Source organism: Salmo salar, chromosome 13, assembly GCF_965601325.2.
Source record: "Salmo salar chromosome 13, fSalSal1, whole genome shotgun sequence".
Lineage (NCBI taxonomy): Eukaryota > Metazoa > Chordata > Actinopteri > Salmoniformes > Salmonidae > Salmo > Salmo salar.
The window spans coordinates 77,103,121-77,131,033 of record NC_138303.1 but is presented as its reverse complement, the minus strand read 5'-3'; positions in this window follow the sequence as shown (position 1 = coordinate 77,131,033).

Genomic DNA, 27,913 nt, shown 5'->3' with positions numbered 1-27,913 from the left:
GATGTGTATCGTTGAGAGCAGTATGTTTACTTGTGTTAATTATGCTGTTGGGCTATACAGTCTTACACACAGATTCCCTCAACTTACTCCAATAAGAAACTGTAGGATGTTTATAAATGGAAGAAAAAAGACACGCACCAGTCATATCACAGACCCAACAAAACTATTTACTGTATTCATTTGTATAATCTTAAAGATGCACTCTCAAACTTTCGTATAATTTCAGACAGTAGTTTTGAAAGTGGTGCTCACGAGCCAAAACGGGTCCCCATTTTGTGTACTACTGTATGTCATCCAATTGTGTACTACATCATCCATTTCGTTTGATATGGTACGAATTTTGCAATTCATATGACATCATGCAAATGTTGCAATTCGTGTGATATGTTACGAAACCATTTGTGCAACATGTAACCAATTTCTTGTGCTTAAAAACCCAGAATGCATCTTTAATTGGGGTACTTCCCTTTCTCTCTTCAGGTATCACCCTCTGAGGTCCCAGGTGTTGTGAGAGAAAGAAGTCTGTTCACCAGATTATCTGCGACCCTTGACCTCCAGGTAGTGTGCAACAGGGCTTGTTGAAACACTCCTGGACTGAGAGGGAGAGTGGGATCTTTCTCTCCTCACAGAGCAAACAGAACCAGGCCCTAAAACATTACCTTAAACACAGAGCACAGGGAACTACAGATCACATGGTTGTAAGTCCTCCTAACAGTCTTCTTTGTATTTTTTTTATTTTTTAAATAAAAAAATGTATATCACCTTTATTTAACCAGGTAGGTCAGTTGAGAACAAGTTCTCATTTACAACTGTGTCCTGGCCAAGATAAAGCAAAGCAGTGCGACAAAAACAACAACACATAGTTACACATAAACAAACGTGCAGTCAATAACACAATAGAAAAATATATGTACAGTGTGTGCAAATGTAGAAGATTAGGGAGGTAAGGCAATAAATAGGCCATAGAGGCGAAATAATGACAATTTAGCATTAACACTGGAGTGATAGATGTGCAGATGATGATGTGCAAGTAGAGATACTGGGGTGCAAAAGAGCAAGAAGATAAATAACAATAAGGGGATGAGGTAGTTGGGTGTGCTATTTACAGATTGGCTGTGTACAGGTACAGTGATCGATAAGCTGCTCTGATAGCTGATGCTTAAAGATAGAGAGGGAGATATAAGTCTCCAGCTTCAGTGATTTTTGCAATTCGTTCCAGTCATTGGCAGCAGAGAACTGGAAGGAAAGGCGACCAAATAAAATGTTGGCTTTGGGGATGACCAGTGAAATATACCTGCTGGAGCGCGTGCTACGGGTGGGTGTTGCTATGGTGACCAGTGAGCTGAGATAAGGCGGGGCTTTACCTAGCAAAGACTTATAGATGACCTGGAGCCAGTGGGTTTGGCGACGAATATGAAGCGAGGGCCAACCAACGAGAGCATACAGGTCGCAGTGGTGGGTAGTTTATGGGACTTTGGTGACAAAACGGGTGGCACTGTGATAGACTACATCCAGTTTGCTGAGTAGAGTGTTGGAGGCTATTTTGTTAATGACATCGCCGAAGTCAAGGATCAGTAGGATAGTCAGTTTTACGAGGGTATGTTTGGCAGCATGAGTGAAGGAGGCTTTGTTTGCGAAATAGGAAGCCGATTCTAGATTTAATTTTGGATTGGAGATGCTCAATGTGAGTCTGGAAGGAGTCTCACCAGACACCTAGGTATTTGTAGTTGTCCACATATTCTAAGTCAGAACCGTCCAGAGTAGTGATGCTAGTCGGGCGGGCGGGTGGGGGCAGCGATCGGTTGAAGAGCATGCATTTCGTTTTATTAGCATTTAAAGCAATTGGAGGCCACGGAAGGAGTGTTGTATGGCATTGAAGCTCGTTTGGAGGTTCGTTAACACAGTGTCCAAAGATGGGCCAGATGTATACAGAATGGTGTCATCTGCATAGAGATGGATCAGAGAATCACCAGCAGCAAGAGCGACGTCATTGATATATACAGAGAAAAGAGGCGGCCCAAGAATTGAACCCTGTGGCACCCCCATATAGACGGCCAGAGGTCCGGACAACAGGCCCTCCGATTTGACACACTGAACTCTATCTGAGAAGTAGTTGGTGAACCAGGCGAGGCAGTCATTTGAGAAACCAAGGCTATTGAGTCTGCCGATAAGAATGCAGTGATTGACAGAGTCGAAAGCCTTGGCCAGGTCGTTGAAGACGGCTGCACAGTACTGTCTTTTATCGATGACGGTTATGATATCGTTTAGGACCTTGAGCGTGGCTGAGGTGCACCCATGACCAGCTCGGAAACCAGATTTGCATAGGGGAGAAGGTACGGTGGGATTCGAAATGGTCGGTGATCTGTTTGTTATCTTGGCTTTCGAAGTTTTTAGAAAGGCAGGGCAGGATGGTTATAGGTTTATAACAGTTTGGGTCTTGGTAACCTTGCTCCAACTTTATATTTAGTGATGCTGTAACTACTGCATGCATTTACATTACATAGGCAGGTGTTGTGTTATTACAGTGTAGGTAGTGTGCTTACAATTGCGGTTCGACAACACCTGGCGTCAGCCTCTGTTTGGCTGATGCAGAGTTACAGTAGTACAACACAAAAACAACAACGTCACCCCTTGTTCCAAACTACCAAGAGGACGAGTGTAGCTTGTGATAGTGTTCAGCAGAGCTCCCTCCAGCCAGCTGACATCAGAGCCCTGAAAGGAGGATCCTCAGCAGCACTAACACAGGCCTTTATCAAAGAGGGCTTGTGTTCCTGTAATGTGGCCCTCCAGGAGGTTATCAATGGAGCCCTGCTGCTCCCGGCCCACAGCCAGGGCACCTTTTGGTGGGCAGACCTATCAGGGGCTGCTAGGGTGGAAGGTGGAGGAAGGTGGGGGTGGGGAGGGTGGGGGGGGGGGGGGGCAGTCTCCTGGTCTACAATACAAGCTCCTGAGTGAAACGGTCTGTCTATGTTCCGCCGCTGCTCCCCTGGCTCTGCTGATAAACACTTCAGAGGAGAGAGAGTGGTTCTAGTGGAATGAGGTGGGATGTTTGGGATCGAGAGGGTTCCTTGGAGCTTTACATTGTCCAGGTGTAACGGTTTACATTTCTCATCCCTATAACTGGTTAAAAGACAGCTAATCAGTCCAATGATATATTGGATATGCTCAAATATGACTCAAACTTATAAAGTCAGGAAAGGTCTTAATGTGACCTTCAATCGCCTCCTGAGTGGCGCAGTGGTCTGAGGCACTGCATCGCAGTGTTAGCTGCGTCAATACAAATCCTGGTTCGATCCCAAGCTGTGTCACAGCCGGCCGCGACCCGGAGACCCATGAGGTGGCGCACAATTGGCCCAGCGTCGTCCGGGTTAGGGGAGGGTTTGGCCGGCCGGGTTGTCCTTGTTCTATCACGCTCTAGAGACTTCCGTGACGGGCTGGGCGAAATGCACGGTCGCCAGGTGTACAGTGTTTCCTCTGACACATTGGTGCAGCTGGCTTCCGGGTTAAGCGAGCATTGTGTCAAGAAGCAGTGCGGCTTGGCGGGGTCGTGTTTCGGAGCACGCACGGCTCTCGACCTTTGCCTCTCCCGAGTCCGTACGGGAGTTGCAGTGGTGGGGAGAAAAAGGGATAAAAAAAATATTTATAATAAAAAAATTACCTTCAATCAAAAGAGACTGAACAACCATTTAGAATAGTTCAGGATCATACCCTATTCCATGAATATGTGTCACAATGTGGCCCAGTGAGAGATAGAGCAGATGAGGGGGAGAAGGGCTGTTTATTGCTGAGATCTACCCTGGCAGGAAGATAAGAACTGAGGTATGTCCTCTCACCTTGCTCTCCAGGCCAGGGCACCAGGCCAGAGCAGACCCTCCAGGCCTGATAACTCCAACCCCTTTGATCTACGGCCCCGGATGGAGCAGGACCTGAGGAGGAGAGAGAGGAAGAAGGGATTGAGAGTGATTGAGAGAGGGAGAGAAAAGGGATTTAGAGGGAGGGAAATAAGAGAGAAATTACAGGAACGGCTTGGGGAGTTGGATGGTGGATCACAGAGCCCCAAAACGGAGGGATCAGGGCACATCACACAGAGGAGAGAGAAACACGCTCACACACACACATTCACTGAAAACATGCCACATGGCTCTGAATTCCTCTGTCATGCTCTCCTCTTTAGCATAGCATTCTCCTTACGCGTTAGCTGCTCCTCAGCCACTCCAAAAACCCTTTTCCACATCCCAGGGGAGGGATATTGAATGGGGGGGATGAACGATTGTGGAGGGCGGGGAGCTAGGAGGAAGAGAGGGAAAAGGAAGGGCCGCCCTACAATGTTGTAACTCGGTGGAGGGAGAGAGCGCCCAGCAGCCTGTCTGTCTCCATCTCTCCCCCGGCTTTAATTGGAAACACAAATGGACTTCAGATACGACAGAACAGAGATATACAACATCACAGCAACCTGAGCAGCCAGAGCACCCACTCGCACAACAGTTTTGCTTCCGTCCCTCTCCTTGCCTCAACCTGGGCTTGAACCAGGGACAGATCAACAACTGCCTCCCACGAAGCATCGTTACATATCGCTCCACAAAAGCCACGGTCCTTGCAGAGCAAGGAAAACAACTACTTCAAGGTCTCAGAGCGAGTGACGTCACTGATTGAAATGCTACTAGTGCGCATCGCTAACTAGCTAGGCATTTCACAGCGGTTACACATACACACTGGGGATGTAAACTACAAACTACACCACGGCACCGCCGCACTGTGACCATATCTCAACCGTGTCTCAACCAGGCTGCTGACTAGGAGGCCAGGACAACCTTTACACCGAAGTTCACGGTGCCCTGAACAGGCTATCTGTGACCTGGCACTTCCGTTGCACAATGCTTCGATATCATTCAATGCATTTGCCCAATTCCATTTCCATAGTGAGGAGGGGCAGCATCAAGGATCGGTTCCTCAGCCAACAGATAGGAGCTCAAGGGAGGAGAACAATGGTGGAAATAAATAATAAAGTTGTTTAGGGGTAAAGCAACTGGCTAGCTAGTGAGAATGTAGATAATTATGTGGTACACAGTAAACAGTCATATCTCCTTTTGTAAGGATTTCAGGAAAGGGAAAGGGAACCGAAATATGTCTCCCACATTTAAACCAACCTCTTTAAATCAGAAAGGGAAGGACAATATTTGTAAGGTTCAGCTTCAAGGACACCGCTAAAGAAATTTAGCACAACCACTGAATTGAATATTATTTCAATGAGCAACTAGAATCTATGATCTGATTATATGAATCATCATCTGAGTATGTTTGTTTGATTGAAGTGGACATTTACCAGGTTAGATTGTTTTCATATGTCTGTTTAGTGTACATGACATTGATACCAAACTATGACCGTTTGTTTTGGAGCAGGTCTCACTTTTGGCCTACAACTACTCATCCTACTGTGAACTTTTATCCACCTCACCCTAGTTTCTCATTGTTTCATATGACACAAGACTTTGTTGAATTACACACATGTTTCAATGTCCCCTGGATATGTGGATGGGTTATTGACTGTGGTTGTGTGTTGTTTTTTTCACACCATGGTGTAGCAGAAGGTTTGGTTAGCCACACTGACCTGCTCCATGGGCTATTGTTTCCTGGTCTGTTGGATCATGGGAGATGGTCATGGGCCGGGTTACTGAATAACCAGGGCAGATCGACCTCAAGGGCACTGCAACACTATATACCATAACAACACCACTCTCCTTCTGGTTGAGGCTGACCCAAGGCCACATTCAGCAGAACTGTAAGGTCAGTCCTGTTATACGGGTGTCCATATTAGGACAGCCTTAAACACAAAGGGTGCTTCATGTGAGTGAGATACTGAGGTCTAGATGAAGGAAATTACAACTGTTATGCAATTAAAGAAACGAGAACTTGTGATATGTCAAGTGAATAAAACAAGAATGTAATTCTCTCGTCTAGTCGATGCTGAGGCTGTTTATTATACATTTATTTTGATTGCTGCACTTGGGTTGTGTAGTCGTTGTAAACATTTTATAATGTCCAGAGTGCACCGAAATGTATATTTAACAGTGGATACAGTGCACGCGGCTGTGCATGTTACTGCAGTTCACGGATGTATGAATTAGCAAGCCTTATAATACATTCATGAGATAAGAACATTCCAGGATTCAAATCAACCTACTTCTCCTTCTCAAATGACCTTATTCTTTCCCTTTTTCTCAAGAAGATGTTTTTGTGACCTGTCAAGGAGGGAAAAATCTCCTCTGCAATGTTTAACAAACAAATACTGAGCTTATGTGTGAGTGGGGCCGGATCAGGCTGACAAGCATACATGAACTCTGTTCTCCTTCAACCTGACCCCGCCTGCTTGCCATACCTCAGACCAGACTAGCCCAGCTGTGTCATTACTATTGATCTTTCTCTCTCAGACTCAGACAGAGAACAAACTCCCTCTCATTCTTCTCATATCATTACTGTCTATGGTGTGGGGTGTCTCCGCCACTTCCATGGACGTGTGTATCCACATCAGCTACATAATTGATCAGAAGCCATGATTTCCCAATTAGGGAGTCAGCTCCCTTTATCAACATGCCGTCTCTGGTAATTAGCAAATAACTTGCTCCCTTTAAAGTTCTCCCTCTTATTCTGTGTGGTGTACTGAATCCCTGTTCATTTATGAGTAGGACAGTGCTCTCCAAAAGCTAGATGCCATTTATTTATTATTAACATGCACAGTCACATTTCAGTGGCAGGCCTTCATCAGTTTCAACTGTGATGACACAGGAGTGGACCACCGAGGAAGAGGAGGAAGGAAGGAAGTGTCCAATAGGATCTTCCTACAGGATGTTTATGGTGACCTCTGAAGATGAACCTGTGAAGTGTGGAGTGAGTTGGCCAGATAACGTAGCCTGGTCAGCGACTCAGCCGGACGTTGTGTAAGAAGTGCACTTTAGCAGTTACTGAAGAGTATTACTGAGTCTTTCCAGAGTGCTGCTTGACCACAGAGACGGCCTGTTAGTAACTCACCCAGGATAACGCTCCCTCTGTGAGGCTCCAAGATGGCTCCACTTTGAGGAGGGTCAGAGTGCAGCCCACCAACCACCCCCCTACCCGCCGGCCCACCAACCACCTTCTCATACCACACACATGCTCACACGCACACTCAATCTCACACGTACGCATGCATCCCTCTCTCTCAGTGCCCCCTGACAGGAAAAATAAACTTGACCCGCGTATCCTGGCGAGCCGTGACCCCCACCACCTCGGTAACCCCTCCCCTCCATCCCTCCACCCCTCCTTTTCCCCACCCCTCCATCCTCATCCTCACAGTGTCCACTACTCTCCTGTGTGCCACATTCCACAGCCCCCCCAGGAGAACCTGTTTACCCAGGTGGCCCGTACCTTCCCTCGTCTAGCCCACACTGCAAGAGGATTGGATGACACTGTGGATAGGGCTCCTTTTTTTCACTCTGTCGATTCGTTTTTTTAAACACAAAATGCTCACACTAGCAGCGATGATAAGATATACCTTACTAATCAATGATTTTGAATGAATAGCATAGTGTAATCAATGACTTGGCTTGCGGATATAGGGTATAACACGATAATAACGCCCTTAGCTGTGGCAGTGATGTAAAAACACACATACGTCTCAATCCATCCATTCATCGAAAGGGACTGGTCTGTCTGTGTGATAGCGACGATGGCCAACGCTAACCTCATAAACGCAGCGCTCTTTTCTCCCACTATTCCTGTCTGGAGGCCTCTGTTGAATAATATCCAATCTAATAACAGTAGCAAGCCAGAGGGGCTTTAGCCGAACACAATATTTTTTATAACTTTCCATATCCCTGTCTTACTGTGCAAGGTTTGTGCACGCAGGCTAGCCAGTTATTTTAAACTCCAGCCAGCTCCCCAATGTTATCATTACAGCAGGTTAGAGAAGGAGCCAAAGTTCATGGAAGAAGAGAGAGGGAGGGGGGGGGGGGCTGAGAATGAAAGTGAGAGGGAAAAGGGAGGGAGGTAGGTAGGGAGATAGGAAGGCAGGGAGGGGAGTGTGGAATGAATGAAAGGGTGACCTTCCGAGGAGGGGTGAAAGGGCCGAGGTGGTGGAGAGCTGAGAGGATCCATCAATCCCATCTGTATCTGCTTCAGTGTCAGAGCCAGGTGGGAGAGAGGGGGGAGGGAGGGAGAGGGGGGAGACAGGGGTGGGAGTCGCCCGTGTTCCCACACTCCAGAGATGAGTCTGCCCCAGGGCCATCGAACAGGAGGGTGTCAGTGGTCTATGCAGCCGGAGCCTGATCCTGGTCAGCTGTGCTATCAACACTTGATTGCCTATATGGTTAATCATACCACTACAATGCCCTGTGACTGATTAACACTTGCCCAAAACAACCCAATATCATAATATCAACACCAAAACAGACCAGGAAACACTAATGGTGTTCTAATCAAGTAGCATACTAACAACAAATAGACAAATGTCAACTAGTTAGTATATATTGTTATAACAACAAGTGTTCATGTTAGAATAACCCACAAACTACAGAGTGTATCACAGTCACAGTATTACAGGCTGTGTGAACTTGTGAGTAGGATGTCACACACAGGCAGTCATAGGGAGAAGTAGGAAATTGGCCTACCCCTGTCCCAGTCCTGGATCCCTTGAGGAACAAGAGAAAGTGTGCATGAGAGTGGAGGGAAGGACGAATAAAGGAGGCAAAAGGGAAGAAGGGCTTGTAACAAGAGAGTGAGAGAGAGAGAGAGAGAGAGAGAGAGAGAGAGAGAGAGAGAGAGAGAGAGAGAGAGAGAGAGAGAGAGAGAGAGAGAAAGAGAGAGAGAGACCATAAAGTCGTTTGAATTAAATTGAGAGAGATAGAGAGATAGCGACCGAGTGCGGCAACAACACATGGTCCCAATTTCACGGCTGTGGACGGAGGACTGCGGGCGGATGCAGGGCAGGAACAAGCATGCAATCTGCAGACATTAATACCTCCGTAATAGTCACATACGCTTCAGACTAGGAAACTGCTGCTCTTTTTTTACTCTGCCCCCCTTCTCTCTTTCTCTCTCTTTCTATCTCCATTTCTTTCAATTCTCCCTCTGTTTATTTCTGTTTCAGCTCCTCTCTCTCTCTCTCTCCATTTCTCTCTCTCGCTCTCTCTATCTCTCTCTCTTTCTATCCCTAACTCTATCTCTCTCCCTCCTTCTCTCCCCTAGTCTGAGAGCCACCAGACTAGAGCAAGCTGTAGTAATAGTGGTAGTACAGTAAAGAGCATGGCAGCAGCAGCAGTGGCAGGGCAGACACACAGAGCAGGCCACTGAGTGCCGTACTTCCTCTGCCTCCTGTGCTTTCTGTGGCCTTAATGAGCTCTGTTACAGTAAACCACCAATGTCCACGTTCTTCTTCCCTCCTCCCTCCATCTCTCCCTCTATCCTTTCTTTCCCCAGCTCCCCCTCTCCTCTCCCCACCATTACCCCCAGTTCGCCTTTCCTCCCTCTCCTCCCCTCCTCTCCTCCGTTCACATGTGTCTGGCACATCGGATACGCTAGGAAGCAGCCGGACAGCTTCTCTCTTCCAGAGCCCAGAGCCCCGGACACACAGGATTAAGAGCCTGACTGACAGACAGACAGACTCACTGGAGGACGGACTGACTGACAGCACAGGTTAGGTTTAAGGGAATGACTAGGGCCCAGTGTTTTTCCTGGTCAGCTCACATGGTCAGACCAAACTCATGTCCCTAGGAAAGCTCACCACTGTGGCGTGAGGGAACAGGAACAGCTAGTAATTAGGTCTGGGCAGGAATGTGAGACTTTTACAGTTTCAGACTAATTAAAGTGACTGTGGTGCTGTGGTGGACTGGGTCCTGTCGGGTAGAGCTGCTTTAGAGCCGGTCAGATGACAGGGTATTATAGTTCCTAAGACTGAGCCACTGAGGTTGGTCACGTAGGGTAGGTTAACGTCATGAATCTTGTTCTGGAGGCAGCTCTGCCGAGTGGTCACTAGCTGGCACAGCCACAAAGTCATAAAATCTGATTTTAAACCTAACCCTAACCTTAACCCTAACCTTAACTACATTACTAACCCTAATGCCCACAACTAACTTTACAAAAGAAAATTGGGGAGAATTTTTACAATATAGACAGATTTGGCTCTTCCTCCAGGACAAGACTCGTCCCAATAAATGTCAACCTGCTCACGTAGGCCCCACAGCTGCCGTGCTGACCATATGGGTGGACTGAATGACTGGCTGGCTGGCTGACTCGCAGCTGCAAGTTACTGTTAAAACTTTTGTGTTTTGCACCCTATGTGTATAATGCACATAACTCCCTCATTCCTTCAGTATTTTCAATATCAATGAATGCACAGCTTAGGCAGTTGGGCTGGTTTGAATAAAACCAGGAATCTTGTTTGTTGCCTTTTTTAATCCCCAAATACCACATACAGTAGGAGTGTAATATGAGCCCCCCCCCCCCCCACCTCCTACAATCTGGTTTGGGGAGATAAGACTCAGGGGGTGTCTCCCCATTCATTTCATCTCCTACGTGGGAACTCGCAACAACACCATGGGGTCCAGGACCGACTCCACCCGGAGAGAGCCTAGCACCAGGAGAGACCCAGGCCTGTGTGCCCCACCTGCCTGCCAAATCCGGCCCCACCGCTGCTGGGCTGCAGGAGCCATGGAGATGGGCAGGAGCCAGCTTTCACATACGGAACCAGAGAGGGGCCCAGTGGGAGGGTAATTAAAACAAACTGGCAGCTCTCTGGCTCTCTCCCTCCCTCTCTCTCTCTCTCTCTCTCTCAGATCTGGGAGAACAAACAGGAGCCCAGTCTTCGTCTCTCCAGCAGGGCCCAGCTCAGCCTCTGCCCAGGAAGAGGCAGCCGAAGTGGGGGTTGAGTGAGGGTCTGTCGACGGTGCAGTCAAGGTCGAGAGGCGACAGTTGGGCCCAAATGAGCCCCTGCAGGGGACATTCTCTCCTTCTGCCTAGATAGACAGACAGGGATGAGGCAAATGGTATGGCGAATAAGTCTGGCAGCACAACCGATTGGCAAATGTACTGTAAATTGAGAAATCATGTGACTAAACTGAATAAAAAGAAGAAGAAACTATACTATGAAACAAAGATGAATTATATAAAGAATTATTGTAAAAAAACTTTAGAGCACCTCGGCCCCATCATTCATTGAATCAGATGGCTCATTCATCACAAAACCCACTGATATTGCCAACTACTTTAATGAATTCTCATTGGCAAGATTAGCAAGCTTAGGCATGACATGCCAGCGACAAACACAGACACTACACATCCAAGTTTAACTGACCAAATTATGAAAGACAAGCATAGTAATTTTGAATTCCATAACGTGAGTGTGGAAGAGGTGAACAAATGATTGTTACATTTTACATTTACATTTTAGTCTTTTAGGAGACGCTCTTATCCAGAGCGAATTACAGTTCGTGCACTCTAACAGTTACTGAAGAGTATTACTGAGTCTTTCCAGAGTGCTGCTTGACCACAGAGACGGCCTGTTAGTAACTCACCCAGGATGACGCTCCCTAAAGCGGGGTGTGGGGTTTGAGCATAGCCTGAAGGTAGGGAGGGGCAGTTCCTCTTGAGATAGCCAGGTAGGACAACCACATATCACAGGCATAGAAAGTACATTTTTCCTAAATAACGTAGCTATCAGCGGGAGTCGAGGTGAGGAGGAGGATTATTTAAGATACTGTTTGAAAAGGTAGGCTTTCAGATGTTTTTGAAAGATGGGCAGGGACTCTGCTGTCCTGGCCGGTTCCACTATTGGGGTGTCAGGACAGAGAAGAGCTTGGACTGGGCTGAGCGGGAGCCCTTCCACCCGTAGGGGTGGAACGGCCAAGAGACCTGAGGTGGCAGAACGGTGTGCTCAGGTTGGGGTGTGGGGTTTGAGCATAGCCTGAAGGTAGGGAGGGGCAGTTCCTCTTGCTGTTCCGTGGGTAAGCACCATGATCTTGTAGTGGATGCGAGCTTCGACTGGAAGCCAGTGGAGTGTGCAGAGGAGTGAGGTGTCATGAGAGAACTTGGGAAGGTTGAAACCAGGCCAGCTGCAGCTTTCTGGATAAGTTGCAGGAGTTTGATGGCACAAGTGTGGAGCCCAGCCAACAGTGAGTTGCAGTAGTCCAGACGGGAGAGGTGCCTGGATTATGACCTGCACCGCTTCCTGTGTGAGGTAGGGTCGTACTCTACGGATGTTGTAGAGCATGAACCTGTTTCCAGGATCACGCCAAGGTTCTTTGCACTCTGGGAGGGCAACACTGTGGAGTTGTCAACCATGATGGAGAGGTCTTTGAGCGGGGCAGGCCTTCCTCGGGAGGAAGAGCAGTTCGGTCTTGTCGAGGTTGAGCTTGAGGAGGTGGGCCGACAACCAAGTAGAGATATCTGACAGGCACGCAGAGATGCGTGTCGCCACCTGGATCTATCAAAAATTACAAGCCAACAGGGTCTGACAACTTGGATGGAAAATTACTGAGGATAATAGTGGACAATATTGCCACTCCTATTTGCCATATCTTCAATCTAAGCCTACTAGAAAGTGTGTGCCCTCAAGCCTGGAAGGAAGCAAAAGTAATTTCTCTACCCAAGAATAGTAAAACCCCCTTTACTGGCTCAAATACCCAACAAATCAGCCTGTTACCAACCCTCAGCAAACTTTTGAAAAAAAATGGTGTTTGACCAGATACAATGCTACTTTACAGTAAACAAATTGACAACAGACTTTCAACACGCTTCCAGGGAAGGACATTCAGCAAGCACAGCACTTACACAGATGACTGATGATTGGCTGAGAGAAATGTATGACAAATGATAGTGGGGGCTGTTTGTTAAACTTCAGTGTGGCTTTTGACATTATCGATCATAGTCTGCTGCTGGAAAAATCTATGTGTTACGGCTTTACTCCCCCTGCTATATTGTGGATAAAGAGTTGCCTGTCTAACACAACACAGAGGTTGTTCTTTAATGGAACCCTCTCCAACATACAGTAATCCAGATAGAATCAGGAATTCCCCAGGGCAGCTGTCTAGGCCCCTAACTTTTTTCAGTCTTTACTAACGACATGCCACTGACTCGTCACTATAAACGTCAGCTACTACAGAGACTGAAATGACTGCAACGTTTAACCAAGAGCTTCATATAGTTTCATAATAGATGGCAATGAATAACTTAGTCCTAAATATTTTAAAAACTAAAAGCATTGTATTTGGGACAAATCATTCACTAAACCCTAAAACTCAACTTGTAATGAATAATGTGGAAATTGAGCAAGTTGAGGTGACTAAACTGCTTGGAGTCACCCTGGATTGTAAACTGTCATGGTCAAAACATGTTGATACAACAGTACCTGCGGTGACATCTGCTCCTGCCACACCTCCTAGTGGTCATCTGGTGTCTGCTTGACCTGCAGCCATTCCCCCAGTACACTCTCTCTCTCCCCCTCCCTTTCTGTTTGTATGTGATTGTGTGGTTGGAGACAGGTGTGCTGGAGTCAGAGCAGATCCCTACCAGCTGCAACTCGTTCCATTATCAAGGCCTCTACAAATACTCAGTTCTGCCACTTCCACTCTACCAGATCATAATCTCTGCTCAGTCAGTTTATGCTTCTAGCCATTATTATTACTCAAGATCCTGTTACCCTGCTGCACCTATTTCCCTGCTTGACACTGTTTATCCTCTCACTGCAGTTTTGCTGCCCTGACTCTGGCTCCTGTTCCACATCTCACCACCCTGCTACCCTGTTCTGGACTCGCCACACCACCACTCCCTTGGATTCCCCTCCGGACCTGTTTACTCTGTCCCAACCCAGCACACTCCAACCTCAGCCTCCACATCTGGTTTCCTACAACTCATCCAAGCTTCCCCGGATCTGCACTCCATATCTCCCTGTGTTACAATAAATACCTTGGTTCATTCCTCTGTTTCCTCGTCTAAGTCCGCTCTTGGGTTCCCCTGTGCCGCTCCGCGTAACAGCTACAGTTGAAGTCGGACATTTACATACACCTTAGTCAAATACATTTAAACTCAGTTTTTCACAATTCCTGAATCCTAGTAAAAATTCCTTGTCTTAGGTCAGTTAGGATAACCACTTTATTTTAAGAATGTGAAATGTCAGAATAATAGTAGAGAGAATTATTTATTTCAGCTATTATTTCTTTCATCACATTCCCAGTGGGTCAGAAGTTTACATCCACTGAATTAGTATTTGGTAGCTTTGCTTTTAAATTGTTTAACTAGGATCAAACGTCTCGGGTAGCCTTCAACAAGCTTCCCACAATAAGTTGGGTGAATTTTGGCCTGTTCCTCCTGACAGAGCTGGTGAAACTGAGTCAGGTTTGTAGGCCTCCATGCTCGCACATGCTTTCTCAGTTCTGCCCACAAATTTTCTATAGGATTGAGGTCAGGGCTTTGTGAAGGCCACTCCAATACCGTGACTTTGATGTCCTTAAGCCTCTGCGTGGCAGAGGGTGTTTGTTTTGTGTGGTTCGGGTTTTTTGGTTTATGTTCTACATTTTCTATTTCCATGTATTTATCTAGTTTTTCTATTTCTATGTTGGTTTAGGGTAGTACCTCCAATTAGAGGCAGCTGGTTGTTGTTGCTTCTAATTGGAGGCCATATTTAGTTGGGGTTTGTTTCACTTGTGTTTTGTGGGTGGTTGTTCCTAGTATAGTCTGTGCATCTTACTGGACTGTTTTCGTCGTTTGTTTTGTTTAAGTGTTTTTCCTTTAATAAATAAGAAGATGAGCATTTTACCCGCTGCATTTTGGTCCACTCCTTACGACGACCGTTACATCTCCCCTTTTTTCCTCCAAACATAACGATGATCATTATGGCCAAACAGTTCTATTTTTGTTTCATCAGACCAGAGGACATTTCTCCAAAAAGTGGAGCAATGGCTTCTTCCTTGCTGAGCGACCTTTCAGGTTATGTCGATATAGGACTCGTTTTACTGTGGATATAGATACTTTTGTACCTGTTTCCTCCAGCATCTTCAAAAGGTCCTTTGCTGTTGTTCTGGGATTGATTTGCACTTTTCGCACCAAAGTACGTTCATCTCTAGGAGACAGAACACGTCTCCTTCCTGAGCGGTATGACGGCTACGTGGTCCCATGGTGTTTATACTTGCATACACTTGTTTGTACAGATGAACATGGTACCTTCAGGCGTTTGAAAATTGCTCCCAAGGATGAACCAGACTTGTGGAGGTCTACAATTTATTTTCTGAGGTCTTGGCTGATTTCTTTTGATTTCCCCATGATGTCAAGCAAAGAGGCACTGAGTTTGAAGGTAGGCCTTGAAATACATCCACAGGTACATCCACCACACCTGTTGGCATTCTAACAAACAGTCGCAACATTGTTTCAATAATATATAGAACTTTTCTCGCAGCTCTGGTATATGAAGATTTTGAGGCCTTGCTTACAGTTCATTCTGTGGCAGCACAATGACCAAACGATATACTGTATGCGAGGCTCTTGATCATATCTTTGATCATGACACTGGTGAGAAGGAGAGAGGCCAGGAAACTGACAGTGAAGATGCATTAGAGGAGAAAGTGTCAGAAGTTGAAGACAACACAGAATATGATTCAGACCAAGAGACAACCGATGTGGAACAATCCAGTGATGAGGAAGAGGACCCTGCTGAGGTTGTTGTTACATTCCGGTCAAAGAATGGGAATTTGTCCTGGTCTTCATCCCCACCTGAGAGGAGAGGTCGGCTGTCGGCTGAAAATGTTATCAGGATGACCCCAGGGTCAACGAGATACGCCATATCCCGGGTTGATGACATAAAATCCTGCTTCGTACTGTTCCTGACAGAGTCAGTCGAAACTATAGTGATAAACATAATCAACTTGGAGGGAGACGCGTTTACAAAGACAACTGTTAAAGACAACTGTTCAACTTTGACACAAAGTAGTCTGTGATAAATAGCACAATATGTTTCATCTGAGTATTTGTTACAGTCAAAATAATCCATACATTATGCTTTTTTTACTCAAAAACGAGTTGTATGAGCTCAGGTCAATGAGGCCTACAGGCCATAAATAGCAAATAGAACAAAAGTTGATACAAAGATTTAACACAACATTAGGTGATAATATATGGATTATTATGGATTCATAATCAACTATAATGGGGCGGTCCTTTTGGACCGGGAACACAGAATTAATTAACATGAAACGAACACAACAGGAGGGTTAATGTGTTTGGACCTCAGGAAGGTGATCCTAATAAATACAAATACAAAATAGACAGACGTCAAACAAGGACAGGTAAGCTGTGTGTGTGTGTGTGTGTGTGTGTGTGTGTGTGTGTGTGTGTGTGTGTGTGTGTGTGTGTGTGTGTGTGATCAGGTTGTTTTCTTTGTTTGTTTGAGTTCTCTGGGAAAGAGAAAGCCCTGTCCGTGTCCCTCCTCTCAGGGAGACATGTTTGTTCTACCTCATTGTTTTACTTTCATCTGCCATTTCTCAACCTCCCTATCTTAAGACAAGACCCAGCTGTCGTGACCATCCATGGGGCAGCAGAGTAACCCTCCTCACACACCAAGCCAGGTCACACATACACACACTCAAACACACACACAGGTCACCCAACCACCTCCCCCAGCCAATCTCCCAGGGTTGAGGATGATGCTGTAGGGAAAGACAGCCTGGACGAGAGGCCTCGTGACTGGGGGAGTCAAGCTGTCAGGGACAAGCTGAGCTCAGCGACCTGACCACACAGGCCCATGGGTCAGCTCCACAAGAGAGGGGGGAGGGGATGGGCGGGGAGAGGGTTGGGAGAGCATGGGGTTAAGAGAGAGAGAGAGAGAGAGAGAGAGAGAGAGATGACAAATAGAAAGAGAAAAGCGAGAGAGAATGAGAGAGGGGAGCATGGAGATGCAAAAACACTGAAAGAGAAATGGAAGGAGAGAGGAAGAGAGAGTGAGCAGAGAGACTTCAAGTATGTCTCGTCCTGACAAACCCAGTCATTCAAGACTGAGAGAGCAGAGAGATGGAGAAAGAAGATAAGGTGTCCACTCCAGACTGAGCTGGGAGGTGAAGTCTTCTGATGAATGCTGGACAAGCCATTACCTTGCTCAAGCATTTACAACGACACGACTAATTCATATTTTTCCCCCTTAACACTTTTATATGAACCCATAACTGACAATAGCAATAATACATAGGCAGACAGGTAAATAACTAGCAAGGCTCCATCATAGAAAGCCCAATAAGGCCAGTACAGGAGCCCCACTGTCTGGAGGCTCAGTGGCCCCAGCCTAGCGCAACCAACGCCACTGGTGGAAAACACAGGCATCACACAGCACCAGGCAGTTTGACCAATTAAAAGGTGAGAGGGGAGGAAGTCCAGGATGTTGGAAGCCAGACGCGAGCTCCTTGGATCCCTCCACACTGTCCCTCATTGTTCTAGTTCAGGCCCATGCAGGCGTCATGACCTGCGGAGGAGGAGAGAGGGGGGTGAGGGCCTAGAAAAGCCCCCCTTTCTTTTCCGTGGGTGGAGGGAGTGAGAAAGCGGAGACAGGGGGACAGGGAGAGAGGAGTTGCGGGACACTCCTGAGACGAATGGTAGTGTCCTGGGCCGGGAGGGAGATGTGCACGGAGGCTTTGGTGTGGCCTGAGGAGCGCTATGGGACACATTCCTGGCCAGTCTCCTGGGTTGCTGTTCACCACATTACTACTGCCTCCAGTCTAAACAAACAAGCCAATCCCAGAAGCCTAGCCACCGAAAGGACCCAAATATACATTGTCCATTTTTAAACGCGGGATTCGGGGAAGAGTTTGGCATTTTTCTGTCACACCGCCCGAGACCAAAGTTGTTCCACATGTCACGTTTCAAGGTTTTGTTGCTTGGGATGTTTAGCTTTCATTACATTGCTTTGGGATATCTCACAAGCCAGTCTCTCTCTCTACCAGTGTGTGTGTGTACGTGTGTGCGTGCATGTGAGAGATGTGTGTCACAAAGGGGGCTCACAGAGGCAGAGTATGCCTGTAAAAACTGGGCCTGCAGAATTTTTATATACTATAAAACTTTATGAGACCAATTTTTTTCTCAAATATTCTTGAAATTTCCTCCCACAAATTTGATTGTGCCAAGATTCAAAAACCAGTGTGGCAATGAAAAACACTTTCACCACTTAAAGAATGTTTGTTCTCCCTCATCCACCATCTGGAATAAAAATGGGCCTTGTTAACAACACTAAAGAGAGCCTATCTTGTACTCCTGACTCCTCAAATGGCAGTCTGGTTCATTTATTTAACAAACAAAATCCCAGCCACATTGACACTCCGTCACCCCATCGTCTTCGAAGGACACTAGACTTTGTTTTCTCTGCAGCTCTCTGTCCAAAACCCTTCTTGTGTCTCCTTACAACAACCAAAAGAGGAAGACAACTCCATCAGCAGCAACTGCCAGGTCCCAAGTCCGAATCTCGTACCAGGAGCTGTTCCAGTTTCTAAATGATGTCTTGAAACAGTGTGGTGGCTCGGCACAAAGAGCAGACTAAGAGGGTAGTGATTGTCCAGTGATTGTCCCCCCGGAACCCCCAAACAGAAGACAAAGGCTGGGGAGAGCTGGGGCTCAGTCAACCGTCCCCTGGTCACTGATGGAGACATTGAGCCTTGCATGAACACGTGAGCTCTAATCAATGATGTCGGAGGAGTAGAGGAGAAGAAGGGGTAAGAGGGAGTAGGGGTTGATTGCTATGGGGAGTGGATCAGGGGATTTCAGTAGGTGTTGGTTGGAACAGATGCTTAGGAGTAGTGGTTCATAAGGAGTATGAGGGATAGGTTATTGATTCCAGTATGAGTAGAATTCAGTGGTGGTCGGTGCCGTTTAAGATGAGGGAGGATGCAAAGAAATGTGATGAGCATGGCCTTATTTATATTACAGCCTATTGGATAACTGTCATTCATATTCCATTCACCCAGTTCAATGTAACATCCATAGGTTTAGGCTACTACATGATACTCAAATTTTCCCTGTACCCATCATGAGGTTGCTACAACCTAGCCTGTGAATGAAAGTTTACAATGTAGGTGCGCACAGGCTGAGAGAAAGATTTGAGGTGACATGGACAGTGACACATTTAATACCGCCTTGCACACGTTTGCCTGCATCTAGCTGGTCTAAGGTGTAATCATTAGTTCAACAGCTGCAAACATGGGTTTCTATTGGATAAATTCAGGTATGTTTATCCCCGAATCATTCCGTTTGCTTCCGTTTAACAAACGTTTTTCAACAGCATTGGCGGAATGCATGCACCACTGATCACACGCAAACAGTTCACTTTCATAGCCACATACAAACAGCTTGTTGTATTCCTTCTCGGATCTTTGCGCTCTCCTGCTCTCACCTTTTCCCTTCGCGTGTGGACTTCAACGCACAACACATCAGCTGTCTGTGACCAGGTGAAAAAACCTTTCCAAGCCAAACCTTCATATCATAACCGCTACACACAGCCTACATCATTGTCATCATATTATCTAAAGTAACGTCATAGTCAACATAGCTAATAAAACTAATGCATTAGTAAACCCGCTACAATCATGCAGTACAGTGTACAATCAATAAGCGGTTTAGCAGTTACACCGGCTGGCCCCGGGGGCAATACATATCTAAAACCAAAAGCTTACCTTGTATTGAATGAGTTCCAGTGTTGGATAGTCATAGCCAGCTAGCTAACATAGCATCCCTCTATTTGAGCCAGGTGTTTGAGTAGGCTAAACTAGTTAGCTGCATTTACTACCTAAGTAAGTGAAAGTGAAATTGAAAAAAAAAGTCCTAAATATAGCTATCTCTTTCTCTCTCTTAATTTTTTAAGAAATTAATTTGTTAAAAACTATTTTCTTTATCTCTCTTTGAGTCAACTACTCACCACATTTTATGCGCTGCAGTTTTAGCTAGCTGTATCTTTTGCTTTCAGTACTAGATCCATTCTCTAATCTTTTGATTGGGTGGACAACATGTCAGTTCATGCTGCAAGAGCTCTGATAGGTTGGAGTATGTCCTCGGGAAGTTGTCATAATTACTGTGTAAGTCTATGGAAGGGGTGAGAACCATGAGCCTCCTAGGTTTTGTATTGAAGTCATTGTGCCCAGAGGAAGACGGAAGCTAGCTGTCCTCCAGCTACCCTATGGTGCTACCCTACAGAGTGCTGCTGAGGCTACTGTTGACCTTCTTTGCAAAACAGTGTTTTAATCAATTATTTGGTGATGTGAATATACAACATGTTGTATTGTTTTATCTTAAAAGGATAACTTTTTTAATGTTTCACTATTTTAATTTTTATGAAATTCACTGAGGATGGTCCTCCATTCCCTCCTCTGTGTATCCTCCACTGATATTATTTGATTGATTGATTGATTGATTTATGGGTTATGACTGGAGGATGGGATGAGATAGGCTAGCGTGTATGTGTGCACGTGTTTATAGGAGGTAATAGTGAACCCGTAGGGAGAGAAGGACGGTGTTCAACTAGGTCAGGACTGTCAGTGGGATATAGGGACAGGAAGGGAGAGTCTTTCCACCGGCTGTGGCCAAGGTCAGAGTTTAGGGGTCAGCTAAACACTGCTCATCTTAGCCTCATCTCAGGTGTCAATGGGTTTGTTTGTGTGTGTGTGTGTGTGTGTGTGTGTGTGTGTGTGTGTGTGTGTGTGTGTGTGTGTGTGTGTGTGTGTGTGTGTGTGTGTGTGTGTGTGTGTGTGTGTGTGTGTGTGTGTGTGTGTGTGTATGTGTATATCTAACCTTAACCCTATACTGCCCAGGGACGTGAGCTGTCCACTGTCATTTAACCTTGTCAGTCCTCTATTTCTGCTATTTTCTATCTTTTCTTTCTCTCCTTCTCTCTCTGAGATCTCTTGACATGAGTCCCATGCAAAAGCTGTCAGCACAGCATCCCACATTCATTGATCCAATATTGGATACATTTGTTCTCCTTTCACATTCCTCCTGTTACTCTCTAACTCAGAGGCCCCATGCAAATACATGCTGCCATGTCAGTCTCTTACTCTGACTCTTTCCTTCCTGCACCAGCTCACTTCAAAGCTATTCAAAGTCTCACGTTTGCATGCATAGGCTGCACTTTACATTAAACAAATACAGATATTTCCATGAAACCAATGCAATACATCCTCTTTCTCTTTGTCTCTCTCTATACACTGAGTGTAGAAAACATTAAGAACACCTGCTCTTTCCATGACATAGACTGACCAAGTGAATCCAGGTAAAAGCTATAATCGCTTATTCATGTCCCTTGTTAAATCCACTTCAATCAGAGGACATGAAGAGGAGGAGACAGGTTACAAAAATATTTTTAAGCCTTAAGACAATTGAGATATGGATTGTGTATGTGTGCCATTCAGAGGGTTTGTGTCAAGAACTGCAACACTGCTAGGTTTTTCCCACTGATGAAGACAGCTTGTCTGTCAGGAATGTTGGTTATTAAATTATTGCATCTGAACTCCCAGAGTGTGCGGCTCTCCTTTTCTTTTTCAAGGGTTTTTCACACTCAACAGTTTCCCTTGTGTATCAAGAATGGTCCACCACCCAAAGGACATCCAGACAACTTGACACAATTGTGGGAAGCATTGGAGTCAACATGGGCCAGTATCCCTGTGAAAGGCTTTCTACACCTTGTAGAGTCCATGCCCTGACGAATTGAGCTTGTTCGGACAGGAAAAGGGGAGGGGAGGTGCAACTCAATATTTCAAAGATGTTCTTAATGTTCTGTAAACCCAATGTATATGTCTATTTCTACCTCTGATACTTTCTCTGTCACTAGGATTTTCATCCAATCCTGTGTCCCTGCTTTTCTTTAATTATCTCTCTCTTTCTCTCTGTCTCCATCTCCCACACTATCTCTTTGTCTGTCTCCGTCTCTGTCTCTACCACATTCTATTCCCAGCCAGCCTTATTGTCCTGATAGATGTGGGATTTTGACATGTATCTTTCTCTCTCATGCCCTCTCTCTCGGTCACACACACACACACACACACACACACACACACACACACACACACACACACACACACACACACACACACTGCTGCCCTCGCGTCACAGTCCAGCAAGTTCAATTGTCTGGGGTCTGACAGACGTTCTTTCAAACGTTACATGTCAATCAGTTTTGACAACCATGATGAAGATTTAACCCTGCAGCAGCAGGGGTAAACATAACATAGTCAACGAAAATCCGGGATACTCAAATTAGTATGATATGTTACGTTTGGTATGGTATGTATTAGTTTGTGGCTGTCCATCATCCATTTAGAATTATATGTTACGTATTCAAATTTGTATGATATGTTACAAATTGTAATTTCTTGTGGCTAACGTTAGTTAGGTGGCTAGGTGGCTACTGCTAATGTCAGGCTAGGGGTTAGGGTTAGGGGTTCAAGTTAAAGTTAAGGTTAGGGTTAAGGTTAGGGTGAGGAGTTAGGTTAAATGGTTAAGGTAAGGGTTAGGGGAAGGGTTAGCTAACATGCTAAGTAGGTGCAAAGTAGTTAAAAAGTTGTAAGTAGTTGCAAAGTTGCTAATTAGCTCAAATGCTAAAGTTGTCCATGATGAGATTTGAACACGCAACCTTCGGGTTACTAGATGTTCGCATTATAAATCCATCCTTTCGTTTTTACCATAGGATCTTCTGTCTTATGTAACCATACCAAATGTAACATGTCATAATACATGTAGTTTCCCAGATGTTTTGTTTACTATGTTACGTCTAATTTATGAGACCAGGCTGCACAGCCAGACTATGGTCCTGGATTAACCCTAAACCCTGAACTTTTGCACTCTAATCCAGCTTCTGAAACCTTAAATATGGTTTGAATATTTCAGAATTCTCTCAGGCCAGTCTTTATTACTCCTGAGCCAAATAATATACATCCTGATGACTTAACGTTACTTTTGTCTTGGCATTTCTGTATGTTCAGGAGATAGACTAGACCTCTAAAATAAGAGTATCAATAGATAAGATCTTGCAATATTGTTTTGTTTCTCTCCCAAGTATGTTCCCATGTGCTGAGTCTGTACACAGTATGTTATTGGAAACACACATGAATAAAGAGAAAGAGAAAGGCTCTGTATGGTAGCTAGCCTATAAGATCTGCCTCTTCTTCTCCTCCTCTCCCCACACTTGGACCTGGTGTCTCTGTAACCATGGCACTGCAGGGATCGTATTTAGAGGCGGTGGGAGTGTCAGTCAGGCCTCTTTAGCAGAGCCAGAGGGAAGAATAGAGAGGGGTTTGGTTAGCATTAGGTCATCACCCCCCCCCCCCCCCCCCTCCCTTATATACCAGCCCCCAATCAAGACTGCCTACTATAAGTGCATCTCTGGCTATGACAGAGCTCATCTCAGGGTGCTACGATGCAGAATGACATCTCAATGAAAGGCCAGCGCCAGTCTTTTACTAGGACCTTTTCACGGCTGCAGGCTTTGTCCCCCCGCACCCCTCTGTGCAGAGCCTCTGTTTTTTTTGGGGTGGTCAGGGGGTGGGGGATGACCACAACGGCCTGAAGGAGGATGCGGGTGGGGTTGGGGGGGGGGGGGACACTGTCATGCCCCAGTGCCCCTCAATCAGAGTCTGAGTCATTGGCCGCAAAATTGGCTCGCTCCATATACCTTGCCTTTGCATATGAATGGGCCGGCCATTGTCCAGGACTAAATGCACATTAAACCTGTCTGGAAACAAGCGAAAGGAGGCAAAAAACGTTTTTCTCTCCCCTTAATAAACTAATTAATTGGACTACGTGTTTCTAGAAGAACGACCTCTTAGTGCAAATCTTTTTATTTGTACCCAATGGTAAAACGTACCCTGTGAAGAAATAGGATGTTTATCGTTTTAACAGAGAGAGAGAGAGAATAGTGCTCGGTCTGTATCTGTGACTTTGTCTGGCTCCAGTCCAGATTGAGATTTGGTTCTTTTGTTTTGGTGAGGGTGGTAATAGACTCGTTGAAGGCTGACACCTTGGTCTCAGAGACACGCTGGTTAAACGACCCACCATACGCTTTTGTTCTAGTCACTGAGGAGACAGAAGGGTAAAAGAGTGTCTGCTAAAGATGTCCACCATCACCCACGCCAGACAGACAGTTTATTTCAGAGAGATTATGATGCTTATCAGAGTTGGGGTCAATTCCAATTCAATTCCAGACAATTCAGGAAAATCCCTAAATTGTACATTCCATGGCTAAAGGTAAAAACTGTTCAAATAAAAATCGTATATATCATTATACTTTAAAAAAATGTAAAAAAGTTTATGAAGGATGATATGAATAAAGGATCAGGTGACTAAGTTTAAGTGTGAGGCCATATAAAGGACATTTAGGGGTCACGGTGAGAGATTTGGCCTATCTTGTTCCAGACTAAGTACAAATGTTAACATAAATGTCATTGGGCCAACTATACAAGCAGAAAATATTGTATTATAACATTTTTAACATAGAGGTTTATTTTCAACATCTTATCAACTCTCTTTTTTTGCCTGATCGATGTAAAAACACCCAAAGCTAAACTCTCTACTGTTCATTCAGAGGCATCACTGTCCACGGCGCAGAACTGGAGCAAATTTTTCTGGCGTAGCTCCTCGTCGTGCTTTGTGCTCTGGTTCTGGTTGTTTTGACTGGACTACTACCATGCGGGCCAGCACCAGCACTCTCTCTGGGATCCTGAGAAGCAGGGTCCTGGGGGAACAATGTCTCCAGATCCAGGCCCAACCATGCAGCCGTCAGCTGCCCAGTGGGGTTTGTTTGTGATGGGTACGAGTCGGCCCACAGCAAAGCTCCGGCACAATGTCCAGCCTGCTGGTTCGGGGGGCCAGCTGTAGGGGCCTCTCAGTTAGGGGCCCCCAGGGCCAGCACTGGGCACTCACCATCACAACGCAGGCAGCTGCAGTATCAAGCACTCTCATCTCAGCCTGCTTATTCTTTTAATTAGACACTCAGAGAATTAGCACCCCCCCCCCCCCCCCCCCGCACCCCTGCCCTACGTGGGCTCCTTCAGCGAGGTGGCAGGCTGTGGCCCTATGAGACACAGCTCATATGCATAATCCAGCAGGCCCCCAGCTCTCTGAATGAGCTGTTCAAAAGGAACCCGCACCTCCTGGTATTGGGGGGCCGTGGGCGCAGTGAGAAAATGAAGACCTCTGCTCCCCTCTAAATCCCCAGGAATTTCTCATTAAGCGCAGGTCTCGGGCTCCTGAAGACCCCGGCCCCCCCTTGAGGAGACTCAACCCGGGCAGAGAGAATGGCTACTCCAGTCCACTTTGTGTTAGCTGCTGTTTCCCAATGCTTGTTATTCACATCTTCCCTTTCTCCCGGCACAAGAGGCTTCTCCCAATCGTGCTTTTCAAAGCCCCTCAAGACTTCCTCTTCTTTTCACTTTATTTTCATGTGTGAGTGTATGTGTATGGGTGTGTGGAAGGGCCCAAGCTTTGGGTTGGAGAGAAAAGACTAATTGAAGTGACATTTTTTAATGGTCTCCTGAGATATTTGGTGTGGAAGCAGCGAGGGCGGATTCATCCGGACACTCACATCAAACAATGTGTTTTTTGGCGCCTTGACTCAAGTTAGCGATAGGCTCAATGCATGTGTATGGAAGAGAGTGAAGAGCTCTGAGAAGGACAGAGAGGATGGCAGACTTTAAAAACATCTCTGGCTAGTTATTCAGCCGAGGGTGTTGTTACCGCTTCTAACTTTTTGCTGATATTTAAACATAAGATGCCAAAATCCCGATGACGCTGATTTCTATATTTTATTTAACAATTCTGAGAAAATAACAATGGAATATCAACGCCCTTCTTGTTCTAAAGCTTCACTACATAAGTGGGTTGATGTGCCCTGCCCGTTCCAGTCTGTTGCCACTGTTTAAAATGCACCAAAAAAAACGCTATGCTTTATTCCATCTGCATTCTGAATATACAGTACTAATGGATTTTGATGGAGTGCTCAGATTCCCCTCTGTCATCCCCATAAATAGTGCTTGTCATTTTGTAAACACAGCTACTGTATAAGAGATGCCCTTACCTCCCCTTCATGGTGAATTCACGTACCTACTGGAGAAAGCTAAAAGCAATCTTGATAACATTAATTGATTGATCAGCATAACTCTTGAAGAATTTCAACATGGCCATTCCGCATGTCTATTACAGATACAGACAGAGCTTACCCTAATTGGTTCACAAAGTTGGCCTATTGTAGAGAAGAGATTGGCACAACAAGCTGTAGTTCCACACATTACAGTTTATTTATCAGCTGTGCGTGCGTACTACTGTGCCTATTGGGATATGTTGGAATGAATGGAGCGGAGGTTCATTACTTGAGTCCTGTCAACAGATTTGATGGGAGAGGGTCCAGGGTTCCTTTCATTCACCATGTTTTCTATGAATTCACCATGATGCACTCAAAACAGTCCCCAGGTCCAGAACAAATGCTAGGAAATGTACTGTTTTATACAGAGCCATGAGTGCATGGAACTCCCTTCCATCTTACATAGCACAAGTGAACAGCAAACCTGGTTTCAAAAAACAAATAAATCAACACCTCACAGCACAACGCCTCTCCCCCATGTGACCTACTTGTTGTGTGTATGTACTGACATGTCTGTGGAACTGATAGATGCACACACACATGTTAATGTTTTTAAATGCATATAAATTGTGAAGTATTTTGTCTGTAATGTATTTTTCGTTATGTGTCGGACCCCAGTAAGACTAGCTGTCGCCATTGGCGTCGGGTAACGGGGATCCTAATTAATCAAATCCCAGTTTACATGAAACTACCTTTGTAAATCAAGGTTCTCTATGTGGAGAGATGTGAAGGGTGAGAGAGAGAGAGAGAGAGAGAGAGAGAGAGAGAGAGAGAGAGAGAGAGAGAGAGAGAGAGATAGTTGGATAGAAAGAGGAGAAGAGAGCTGTCAAAAGCACGGACAGCTGACAGCTGGGATTGGGGATGTGAATCATCGGGGTTGGAAGCAGTGGGGGAGTGGAGCGGAATTTAAAACAACAGGAAGAGTCTTCCACACAGTGGGTTCCGGGAGGGAGAGGAGGACAGCGTTATCCTCCAGAAACTTTCCTTTGTGATATGGTGACAGAGAGACGCCTAAAACTTCATTCACGAGCGACCTCACCCCGCACACACACTCACTCACATACACACACATATGCACGCCTACACACCCAATCATCATCCCATTAGTGATTCAGTGCAAAGCTTAATGCTATAGTTGCTATTCAGTGTTAGCTTAATGCTATAGTTGCTATTCAGTGTTAGCTTAATGCTATAGTTGCTATTCAGTGCCTAATGAAAGTTTTAACTCAGACGTTGTCGTGTTGGAAATAACGTTTCTGTTGTTTGTGAACTGATGTATTCATTGGGGCCCTATTCAAATAATTCCTGATGTGAGATCGATAATTTATTTTTCTAATCAATCTACATGGCAAATACACAAGCATTATTCTTTTTTTCCATTTTTGTTACAATGGTATATATTGCATTATTACACATAATACATGACACAGGTATTAATTACACATATTTGATTTCAATATGGTGCCGTCAAATGAAAGGAATTTAAAATATGTATTTATTTAACCAGGTAAGTCATTGAGAACACGTTCTGTTTTACAATATTGACCTGACATATATTTGTTAAACCAACTTCTGTGTTGTTACATGAGTAAACGTATGGATTTATTGTTTTTCAGAATCAGAATCACTTTGTTTGCCAAGTACGTTTACACATACCTGGAATTTGACTCAGTGAATTGGTGATGCCAGCAATAGACAATGTACAGACAGAATACAGGCATAAAGTCAACATAGTCAACATACAGAATACAATATGAATACAGTAAACGTAAAACTCTGGAGTATAAGGTGATTTAC